Source organism: Bactrocera latifrons, unplaced genomic scaffold (assembly GCF_001853355.1).
Source record: "Bactrocera latifrons isolate USDA-ARS-PBARC rearing strain unplaced genomic scaffold, ASM185335v1 scaffold_415, whole genome shotgun sequence".
Classification (NCBI taxonomy): Eukaryota; Metazoa; Arthropoda; class Insecta; order Diptera; family Tephritidae; genus Bactrocera; species Bactrocera latifrons.
The window spans coordinates 184729-194067 of record NW_017537063.1 but is presented as its reverse complement, the minus strand read 5'-3'; the positions used below and the strand labels follow the sequence as shown (position 1 = coordinate 194067).

Here is a 9339-nt window from a genome sequence, read left to right as displayed (position 1 = left end):
GAAAACGCTCCAGCTCTGAAAGTATTCGACGCAGTACCCGCCGGGGGAAGCAGAGGAAGAGGAAGACCTCCACTCCGTTAGAAGGACCAAGTGGAGAAGGACCTGGCTTCACTTGGAATATCTAATTGGCGCCACGTGGCGAAAAGAAGAAACGATTGGCGCGCTGTTGTTAACTCGCCTATAATCGCGTAAGCGGTGTCTACGCCAATCAAGAAGAAGAAGTTATACATATTAAAATTTCAAAGCCAGTTCTTACACGGCATCAGATAAGGTATGATAGCTTAGAAGAGTTTTTAATATCTCTCTGTTGAAGAAAAAATATTCCGGTAAAGATTTTACTGCTTTTTGATCTTGAAAATATAAGCAGATAAAGAGTTAAATGCTTTCTCAAATCAAATATGTACGGCTTATTAACTATCCCCTTTTCCGGTTCTAACTATAAATATTCGCTTGACTAATATCTCGCTATAAGAATTGGTAACGGCTCTTCTAGCCTGTATTGAGATTACTTTAATTTTGTGTCAAATGAAATAATTAAAGATTTATTTATTTCCAATAAGAGAATCCGTATCAACTTTCTTAAAATATAATGGCTGTCCAAAATACTCAGCTTTCACACGAAAAAAGAAATTTGTGTACAAGTGATGAGTTATATCTCAACTCAGTCTTCGTTTAGCTCGACATTCTTCTCCCAGTTTAACCCATCTGAATAGAAAATTTTATCAATATATACTCGGGGTGTATGTATGCGATAAGTAGGTTATCAACAGATAACTCAAATTTCGGTACAGTAGAGTCGAATGTGATCGTTATGCAATGCGATAGGTGATTGTGTGCCAGACATTAGGAATCATAGAAAATGGCGGTCAGCGCCTATCTCGTTCCTTGGATCAGGCTCCTCCGGTGATGCCTTCTGTTTTTATTGTTCCTTATTCTCTACCTGTACCTGTGGATCCATGTTTCCTTGTGCTTAAAAAACACTACCATTGAAGGGGAGTAGAAACTTAAAACAGGATCAAATCACTCAGAAATAAGAATTGTCCCACTGACGGATATACTTTTTTTCCACCATTTTTATAAATCCGTGAACTCATTGACTTCCATACACGGTGAAGTGTAATTCGTCCCCTGTGAAAACCTATTACAAGACATTAAATTTCTTTTGCAATAATAAAGCATTCGCCCATGAGTTTAAGTACTTATTGAACCGTCATCGTATGTAAATAAATGTCAGTAATTCAAACAAAAAGTAAGTATGTAAAATTTCCTTTTGTTTTAGTAATAAGAACAAGTGTTCAAACATTTACGCTAATACCAATGCAAATATTCTATCATCCTTTATAACGCAACACATACTTACATATATTTCCATTGCGAGTAGCCCATCGGAATTTCAGGTCACTCAGTGTAAGTACCATCCTTCAATTCACCATCTCCGGTTGTAAAGAAGAGCAACATGGGGCATGAAATCATACTTGAGGCAGTCCAAATGAACGCAGCAACCCAGTGGGACTTGGAAGTAGGAAAGAATTGGATACTTCCTACTGAAAAAATAAGTAGAGGTACTTTCCTACAATAATACTATCTAATTTCGTTTTTCTGATCAATGTCATTGGAGCGAAGGACCTCCACTTCGCTTACGAATTCATATGACGGAAAGTACTTTCCCCACACCTAATTTTGATTAATTCAGTAGATAGTTACTATAAACCTAATATTTCGTGTGCTTCGAAGTACTTTCCTTCAAACTATTTTTTCTATTACATACTACTAACTATTTACTATGAACCTACCATAGCAGAAACAGAGGACACCATTAATTTTATTTAAATATTTTAGTTTTTAGTTTTTAATATGGAGTTTGTTTTAAAATGACGATTTTTCGCCAGTTTTAAAGCTTGTCGCAAGTCTTTAACAAACTCGCCATGGGAATATCCTTCTTTCATTGATGCCTTTGAAATCATAAAAAATTTTAGAAAATATGTATATATTTTTTCCTTTCTAAAATTATTTACCAAACAAGCAGTCGATTAACCCCTTGATACCCTTAATAGATTTAGTAATCCCCGTTTTGCCTATTATATTTTTAATGATTTTTATCTATAGAAAAATACGTATAATATTTATTAGTCATAGTCTGCACTGGAAGCTGCCACTATATCTGCATTCAGTTTTTTTAATGCTTCCAAGTTGGACAACGGGAATACACTTCTCGTTCCATAGGAGCCTACATCTTTTTCAAATAGCTGTTTAAACATCGCCAACGTTTCTGCTTGTTGTCTCTTTTATGTTGTTTTGGTTGGCTATAATGATATCAAGTTTTTCTAATAAACACAAACATTTTGATTAAAAACATTGAAATTATGAACTTTGTTATTGACATTACCTTCTAATTTAGTGTTATTCGTTCTATTTATATTGGTAAACTCGCTAGACGCGATAAAGAAATCATAATCGGGGATTTGCGACTTAAATAAAGACATCTGCAATTAAACATAAGTGTAACAATTTTCATTTAAAACATATAAAATTATTAGATATCTAAAATTTATAAAAATATTACCAGATGACGTCATGAAGAATGGGCATCATGACGATTTGTTCTCCATAAGGCTAAGGCAAATCTGTATATTTATAATTTATATCACTTATTTTGAATATTTCTAAATCAGAACATATATCTTTACTCGCTATTACTATTCTTAATGCTGACAAAGATTGAACTGGTTGCGTGAAAAAATGTTTAAAACTCTATTGCCCATATTCCTTAATTTTGAAGGGAATGCAAGGAGTTATACAGCAGTAATTATTGAGTTGAATTGTTGATAAAAAGAAATGGCTTTCAAATGCAATTATTTCTCCCAAACGATTTGTTTAAAACCAACCACTGGACTTTTTGATGASACTACTACTTCATTTACATATAAATTATTAAGCTGTTGAAGAACTCTTGTTGGGCATTTAATTTTGTTCTTTATGCAGCAAATTATGTACATTATAAGTAACTGCCTTCTCAGAGTAGAGCTGGGGAAACAGGTTTACAAATTTCTTTAATAGCTGGTCGCTTACACCCAAGTTATCAAAATAGCTTTTTTTAGAACATAACAAACGATAGGAGCAATGCAAAATTAAAAAATGATTGTAAAGCTTATCACTAATAATGCCTTTCAAAACAATAGGGCCAGTATACAAAATAAACTGCCTAAACTCAGTTGCCTTCCAGAATTTTAACTCATCGAGGCTTCTTGGTTTTCTTGAAAATTCTTTTGGCATAAAAGTACCTAAAGCAAGTAACCGTTTTGAAATTAGTTCTTTATCTTTTTTTTTGCAATTTGAAATTATTTGTTTTACGGTTTAAAATGCATATCAGCATTTTTTTGTTATTCCTAGATCCAATAAATGCATGGGATGTAGAGGAAACTGCGATACCATTTTTATTCCAAGCTTTTCGAGTTCTGAAGGAATATTTTTAAACATATTATTATGATGTTCTGGGTGCACACGATTTTTAAAATCTAAATCCGTCCTTTCATCGCACGTTTTTGTGCTATAAACCACAACATGTTCAATTGTTTGCCCGTTTCTGTGTGCATTTGTGGCAACCATAATGAGCATTGTGACCTACAACCCCTGTAACATATGTAAGCTCCTGCAGGGGCGTCACAAATAAATGCTCTTATCTTTACAGCTATAGGTTGTTTATTGATGACAACTTCTTCTTGCATTATTTTTTCAAATCATTATTAAAATCATGTAGGTATTGATCTACACTTACAGGTTTAGAGCCACCGATAAACGCACCTATTAAATATACATATTTTCTATAGAGCCTAATATTGGCCATAGAGGCCTTTTAGAACTTTTAAATAAAGGAAGACCATCAATGCCTATATCTATCACTATTTCAGACACTATTTCAGACATGTTATCATGTTTCAGACAAAGGGACATCCAAGCCTTTATCTTGCAAAATTGATAATAATGAGTTTACTGAATTTCTACTTGGACTGTACTCAAAGTACCACTTTTTCAGTTTATGTATATTTGAAACCATTTCTTTTTAAGTTAGATGAACTTGGATTATCTAGAAAACAACGAACACGTGGTAATTAAAACAAAAGGATTATTTATGTTGAGTTTAACTTACTATCATCAATTTCATTGGAAATGTCTTCCATAAATATTTCGATTTCATTGGAAATGTTTTCCATAAATATATCGTTGCTTGTAGATTCTGCTTGCACATTTTGTAGTTGCATTCTAGCTAAATGCGCAGCTGCTAATCTTTTTATATGACGTTTGCCGAAACCGCGTATCATCTGATAATATTATTAGTATGTACGATATGTACATGTATATAACATATTTAATAAAATTTAATGATTAATAAAATTTGATGTTAGTACTTACCTTGATAACTATATACATATGTATATACATATATCTCTACTTTTATTTCTATGCACTTTATATTTATTGCTTAATGTATTTGCAACACCCACAAACAAAATTCTTCTTTAAAGTGACAAATAACTTCATGGACGAGAACGTTTACCAAAAAATGCCGTTACTTCTTGAAAAAAAAAATTCTACATATCAAATACAACAACAGAAATTTGTACAAGCATACAATTTGCTGAAATCGTAAGCGGCTTAGTAGAATTAAATTTATAAATATTTCCTTCATTGGCATACCATCAATTTACGAAGTAATCACTTTCATCTTCCATAGCCAATAAGTACTTTCAAAACTAATGAAATATAGAAGTACTTTTTCCAAGTTCCACTGGGAATGCTCAAATCGTACCGCTTACTCATGTGTGGTTACAACGGCTTCATAATGGAAACATATCCAAAAGGAGATGAAAGTTAGAAAACACAAGAGAGAGAGAGTCATAGCTAGTTAAAGTGAGGGAATTTAGTGGCAAAATATTCGCACATAGTGTATTGACCTGGCAGTTGTATATATGTACACACATATGTATTTTTCCAATGGAGACGTTAAAAATTTAATTTTGTTTGCGACAGACTTTGGCGTTATGCTGCAGTACCTCGCTGTGGTTTATTAACTTACCTTTCAATGGATATCGCCACAAATGCAAACAACGACACTGTTATGATTAGAGTTGCTACAAATTGCCATACTTTGCAATGTAGTTCGCCGAAAGGCTAATCGTTGTCCAGCATGTAAATATGATTGAACGTCACCTTGACAACCGCTATGGAAGGATTCAATGTAAAGAAAGTTTAAAAAAACTGAGGATTATTGAGCTAATTTAAGTGCCTTAAAAAGAAAGCCAACGTTAGGAATTTTTGAGGAATTCATTAGGGTGCATAAGTAAATATTTTAGAATGTTTTGTGCTGTCTTTTAAGCAAATAATATTATGGAAATAAAAAGGTGCATATAATATACTGGTATACATATCTTCGATTACTTGCAGCAAATCTATTTACATTTTCTGTTTCTGTTCTAATTTTTACCTCGCTGTTATAGCTATTGGCATTCCATATATGTATGTTACTAGCGATTGTCAATTTTGCGATAAATAAATTTATATGACTACCACACCTTCGACCTCAATTTACGGTGATTTCTTTGGACGCCATGTACGTAATAGCGAACAATCCTTGCAATTTGTATACTTAATTCGCGGGAAAATTGCAAAAGACATGCAATTGCAAATGGTTGTTAAAGGTTATGTAATGAAGCTAAAATAAATATAATGTTTATATTTTTTTATTTTAAAGCTATTTAGACGTATATTTAAAAGTTGTAAGTCCGCTTACTTTCTAAGCAAAAATAAAAGAAACACGTCGGACATTCATTATTTCCAACAAGACTTTGCTCCGCTTCATGTTTCACGTCCATGAAGGGGTGTTAAGTCCAAGGTTTACGGCATCAACTAGCAACGCTCGAATAGCTCGAAAATTACATATAGCGCACTATAGTGTTGGTAGCCATTTGGCAGACATTTTGTTCAAATCATATACATATAACATAAAATTATGTACACAACAAAAAAATATCAGAGCCCATTTTAATCAAACTTGAGGGCTTTATTTCATTTTCATCATCACGAATTTCTTATATTATATGTAATGATCAGCTCAGTTCTTGTGTTTGCTTATTAATTATTAGTGTGGAGATTGTTTTCCATAAATGTGAAAGAAACGCAAATGAAATGTATGAGCTTCTCAAAATGCTCAATATTATAAGAATGTTTACTTACGGTACAAATGTCTTCAGTTGATGACAGAAAGAGAAGTGGTAGACCGTATAAAAAATATAAAATCACGTCAAGGAAAATGAAAGAATCGACTACATCTTAATTGAAATGATCTTCACTGCAAAGCTTCATATTCAGAAAACGCTCTTGAAGTAAATAAGACTGAACGGAGGCAAGCGGCTTCTTCAGTAGCATGTAGTCGTCATTCATGCAAGTATCCTTTTTAGAGATGAATTCACTGTTGATTTAAGGGCGGAATCCATGCAAAAACCTCCAAAGTCATAAAATCGTTATACAGCTGCTGATTGTATCTTCCAGAATGATTCTGCTCCAGCAGACAAGGCAAAAACCAGTCAGCAGAGGCTTTAAATCAATATTCCTGGTTGCATAACTGCAGATTATTGTTCGTTGCAAAGTCTAGATTTTTATCCATTGGACTACAGTTTGTGGTCAAAGTTGCTGAACATGGCCTGTTAAATTCCCCACCGAAACAGCACTTTAATAAACCTTTTATCGCACTTAACTTACTGTGTAAGTTAGTTTAGTTTTTCAACGAATGTCTACCATCTCTCGTTTGGTATGAAGTTTCAATGGTTTGAAAACTAGTTTACTGCTCCTCAGTTTGTGCACAGATTTACTCTTTACCACAAACGCCCTTGCGACATGCGTATAATCGTCGGTATGGCTACGATATTCACATTTTTATGAAATTCATTATTTTTACTTATTATTTCTATTCACATGAATTCACGTACGAAATAATTGGTCAATCTTCCCAAACGAAAAATCGACCACAGGACAGCGCCATAACGGTAGAATGAATGATAGTCATCGTCCCTGCAATAGAGAGAAGGCAAAGCGGGCCGGTTGAAAGAAAAGTTGTAAATTGGCGCATAAAATAATGAACAAATAGATGTTGCCATGGCAAGTTATCCATATTCCATCCGTTCTGCGAAAGCATGCGGTTATATAAACGTACGTTGTCATAAGAAACGTGTCAGATGAGAGTGCGTATGTGTGCGGTTTGATACTGTTCAATGCTGTTGAATCGCCAATAACGCGCTTGTAAAAAAAATCCAATATTTACATTCAAATAAAATATTTATTTATTTTTAATAACCGAGTTTCACATCAATAGCTTTGTTGTAAAAATAAATTAACATTTAATTGCGATCAATCGCATTTTCACTTCACATGTGATATTTAACGCGTGTAAAGCGAACTCTCAACAACTTAAATACCCAATAAATTGGACACCCCGTTAAATACTAGGATATTTCATTTTCACAAGTAAATTTGGGTGCTAATTAGAAAAACCTATTACGTAAAGTTAAGACATTGTTGGATTTCTGTCAACTTTCGACCGAAAAACGTATTGCATTTTTATGATTTTCATACATTTGGCTTTGTCTGGCTTCGCGCTTCTAAAAAATATACTCTTTAATTGCTTAACCTATTTATAACCTCAACAAGTATGCTACGAATTTGTAAAGCACAGAAAGAAAAGGTGGAAACTCTATAAAATCTGTGTATAAATCATCATGCTGGAACATTTTTGGGAACTGACAACATCAGACCACTATCGCATTTAACTGCCATCCAAACTAAACGCTCGGAATAAAGTTCTTCTCAAAAGCATTTTTGTTCGACGAGATATTTTAACGAAATTTACCATTGAACGGTGTAAAGGTTTTCTCATTCGACGTGATATCTTCATGAAATTTGGCATAAATTATTGCCAAGGACAATCTCCGAAGAAATGCTTCAGATAGGATAACTAAGATTTAAATCATTATAGAATATAGCTGCCATATAAACAGACCGATCATAGATCTTATAAGGAGTCATTTGTATTTGTGAAGAATGGGCGCGTGTTAACGCTTTTGTTGTTTTTATCAATTTCAACATAAAATTTATTACTTGAATGCATTAAATTTACTTGACATTTATAACTTCTTCGACTGGCTTTTCGGTGATTAACATTATATCTGAATGTACCACACAAAGTTGCTTTCACGACTTGTCTTACCGTTACCGTTACCCTTTACAGCACAATTGTAACAGCTTGATCTGCTGATAAAATGACGGATAACATCTATAAAATCATAACTTAAAATTCAGCAAGTGAAATTATTGCAAACTCTTTTAAAATTAATGCAACTCAGGCATAATTAGACGTCGTGTCAAGTGCATACAGCTTTATATAAAATTTGTATAGTGTTATCAATTACGCAAATTAAGGTTGTCTGCATATAAGAATACAAAGTAATTTGAAGTTCAGACTTTTTGGCGATTAGAGAGTTGTCATAAAAGCTCATAGACCTATATACCACTTTGAGCGAATATTGCAGTTAATAGCAACTAAGCGTGTTGAATGTATCGTTACGGAACCATCCACAGCCGCCACTTACCTACATTCAACAAACAAGTATGAGAATGCGACTATAAGTATACTACATAAGTATTAACACATGTATGCACTACATAGGTATCTTCACGCAGCATTCGAGTGGAGTTTCAGAAGAAATATGTTTGCATTACACTTCACTCAGCACGCCTTGCGACTTGCACTCTGGTGACTTGGGTTCAAAAATCAATTTTTTTTTTTTTTGCTTGATTTGAAAGTACAATGTCTTGAGAATATACTGTGAAAATTCCAGACAGAAAATTGAAATATTTCGGGAGTTATAACGAGTTTCCTAGAGCGCCACGGAGTCCTACTTTTAAGGTCGACCGAACTTTAAACTTTTCTCAAACAAAACATTTGTTGTCAAAACATTTTTTTTTATGGTCGGCCCGGGTCCTAAGTTTTTTTTCTACTGAACCTTGCTTTAAAATTTTAACAGACGAGAGTTGTTTTCACTCCTAACTTTTTATTTTGCAACTCCGCCATTTTGTTATTTATTCTTGAAATTTAACTTTAGTACTTCCGACCAGAATGGCATGTCTATAGATTAAGAATAATCAATAATATTTGATTTCAGATAACAACAAGAGCCAAAATCACCCGGGCCACCAACGTGCATGCATTGAGGTTCCAACTTCGTGTGAAAATAATAATAGTAATAAAGTATTAAATTTTTTCAAATAATTTTTTTTTTTTATATTTTC

The 9339-nt window shown here is 33.4% G+C and overlaps 1 pseudogene; it reads right to left on the bottom strand.

Annotated features, from left to right (window-relative positions):
* Nucleotides 1-2126: 2126 nt before the first annotated feature.
* On the bottom strand, nucleotides 2127-2483 carry LOC108972681 (annotated as a pseudogene).
* Between the last annotated feature and the right edge of the window lie 6856 nt (nucleotides 2484-9339).